This window comes from Cyprinodon variegatus, unplaced genomic scaffold, assembly GCF_000732505.1.
Source record: "Cyprinodon variegatus isolate N-32 unplaced genomic scaffold, C_variegatus-1.0 Scaffold1630, whole genome shotgun sequence".
Taxonomy (NCBI): domain Eukaryota; kingdom Metazoa; phylum Chordata; class Actinopteri; order Cyprinodontiformes; family Cyprinodontidae; genus Cyprinodon; species Cyprinodon variegatus.
Window position 1 is genome coordinate 51,100 of NW_015152083.1, and position 3,006 is coordinate 54,105.

The window sequence follows — 3,006 nt, forward strand, 5'->3', positions numbered from 1 at the left end:
GGTTGTTTTTTCTTCGTCGCTCTGTTACATCATATGCTTCGTTGATCTGATTGGTTTATTTGGCCCGTCTAACACCAACATAGCCAATCAGCTAATCAGTATTTTCGCCCCTTCCAAAAATTACTTCAAAGGAAGGTTTTGCTCCGCATATCCATCTGGCGGAGTCAGGTTAACACCACGCACCATCAGGCTGAAAGTCAGCCCAATCGAAAATTTCTCGCACGACTTTAAAAGTCGTACAGTGTTTTCCCCGACTTAATGACAAATATACTAAAGACACAGATCTCAAGATTCAAGAGCTCTGATGGGGACATATGGACCATTAAGATCTCTGAGGTTTGATAGAGCTTGATATAAACCCAACGAGCAAAAATTGGTTGAAAACATGACATGATTTATGTCCCAACAATGTCTACATTTGGTTGAAAAGTAAAAGGTAAAAAGCAGTAATTTTCACATCATCGTTGGGTTTGTAACGTCTTTTAAACGTCTATTATTGTACTTAAGTGGGATAAAATTAGATGGACCAAACAGCCTAATTTTCAACAACTATTTCTGGACTAAATCAAAGCTATGATAGACCAACCAGATTTAGCCTAAAAACCAAAATCTAAATGACGTCTGCTGTTTGGGGGGGAGAGGGCTTTATGTGTGTGTTTTGCATTCAATAGGAGCTTGTTTGGACATTAGACCGCAGCACGTTAAAACTAGCTCAATATTTAAAATGTTACTAATCACATTAATATAAAGATGAATCAACTGACAGGATTCAAGTAAGTCTAAATACTATCTAGGTAAAAGACTTCTGAAATCTTCTGAAAAGTGGAGCCGAGCTCCTGTGGTCTGACGTGTTGCTATGGTGCGTCCTGGTTGTCCATCATTGTGTCTGACTTGTCTTCAGCTGCCTAACTATGTTAAGGATCAGTTTTGTCTTAATTTGTTGGTGTAATACTTGGTTTGTTGGCTAGAACCTCCCATCTAGTCCCCTTACTGGGTCCTACTTGTCCATTTTTCCATGGTTGCATTAGAGTTATATAAGCCTAAGTTTATCTTGTTTCTTGCTCCTTATTCCCCTCAGGTCAAACCCAGTGCCCGGCGTACCCCACAGAGCTGGTCTTCGGTCTGGACATGTCAGATGGCGTTACCTTAGCTGACTTTGACGAACAGCGGAGGATCATGCTGTCCATGTTGAGGAACATCACCATCGCTGAGAGCAACTGCCCAACCGGCGCTCGCGTCTCTGTGGTTGCATACAGCAGATACACCAAACACCTGATCCGTTTCCAGGAGCACCGCAGTCGCAAACATCTAATTGAAGCAATAGAGAACCTCGCTAAGGAACGCACCTCAGAACAGCCGCACCTCGGAGCCGCCATGTTATACGTGGGGCGGAATGTCTTCAAACATGTCCGGGCAGGGCAGTTGATAAGGAAAGTGGCTGTGTTTTTCACTAGCGGAGAGTCGCAGCAACCCGATGAAATAGTTGCTGCTGTGATGGAGTACCGAGCGCTGAACATCATCTCTGCCGTCATCTCTGTGAGGAACAATCTGGAGATCAGTCGAGCATTGGAGGTGGGTTTGACTTCCAGAGACAGTTTATGATGTCTGCTCAGAATATTGGGATGATTGAGGTCTGTAGGAGAACTGACGGCAAATTTTTGATTTCAAAAGCATCTTCAAGTGCATGAGGAGCAGAGAGAAACCACAAAGACGGAATATCAGTCTTCAGAATTAGGATTAACAAACTTGGGAAAAGTTTTATATCCCGAATGGGAAGAGATTCAACGTTCAGATCGATCTTAGATACGAGCTTTTTATTTTCACAATCTGAAATAAAACAGAAGCTCTGTGAGGGAAAACAGCCCTGCTCTGAAGCTTCCTGGAAAGCATCTAATTCAAGTTGTGGTCTTGACTCTTGGCAAATTAATTAATTCAACCATGTCTTACACAGTGGAAGGCAGCCAGGGACCCAAAACCATTTTGATAGCATATTGGTCAGAAGTTATCCAGGTACTCAGGAGAATTTCCTAAATATAAAGCATAGGGCTAAATTTAAATTACTGGGATTCTAGGGGAATGGTGGCGACAGAGTGAATTAAGTTCCCCTCGCTGCGGCCTTAAGGTCTGCAGTACCTGTTGCCATGGTAACCCGAAATCCAATGGTGGACAGTTGCAGTAAAGACCTTTTATGACTCTGTTGTGGCATCAGCCATCTTCTGTGGATCTGTCTGTCGGAGCAGTAGCTTATCTGTAGCTGAGAGGAAGTGTCTGGATCAGCTGATCAGGAAGGCCAGCTGTGATTGGATGCCCTCTGGACTCCCCCCCCATGCATGAAGCTGGTGCTGAACTGGAGAGCTCCTTCAGTGACAGACTGCTGTGCCCTAAATGCTGATTTATGCTCATAAACTAGGTCGTCTGCGTGCGTCGCTGTTAATGCAGATCTGCCCCGCCCCTTCCGCAGACACTCTGCTGCACCTCTCCAAAATTGTAGGTGACCACAGACAGGAGGCCTCTGATTGGTCAAATCTACATCCTCTCTACACTATGCGTATTTCCTGTTTGGTTCCTTACCGGCTTGTTTTGTTTGTCTGACCGCCATTGTGGAAAACGACTGGTGAAGATAGAGCAGCTAGCAGAGCGAGGTGAGAACGCCGGGACCCTTTTTCCACCTGGATTCCCGCTCTTTTTGGCCCTCATGTCCCTCCGTTGTGGCACAAACTTGCCCTTCCCCACCGCCTCGGCCGTATCTAGACCCACAGCTAGTTCCTGATTGGCCCTCTGGCGTTGTAGTGTGGAATAATGTAGCGCAGACCACCCTTCAATACTGGGCAGAAATCAAAAACATCTGTGACACACTGCTGCAGGAGGATAACCTGTCCTTAAATCAGTGGTGGGCAATTCCAGTTGCTGGGGGCCGGTATCCTGCAACTTTTAGATCCATCCTTGCTCCCCACACCTGAATTAAATGTCTCGGTTACCTCCTTAGTATGCAGTCACTTCCTCCAG

General features: G+C 45.4%; 1 pseudogene; it reads left to right on the top strand.

Annotated features, from left to right (window-relative positions):
* The first annotated feature begins 856 nt into the window (after positions 1-856).
* LOC107104152 overlaps positions 857-3,006 on the top strand; it is a 13,324-nt pseudogene continuing 11,174 nt past the window's right edge.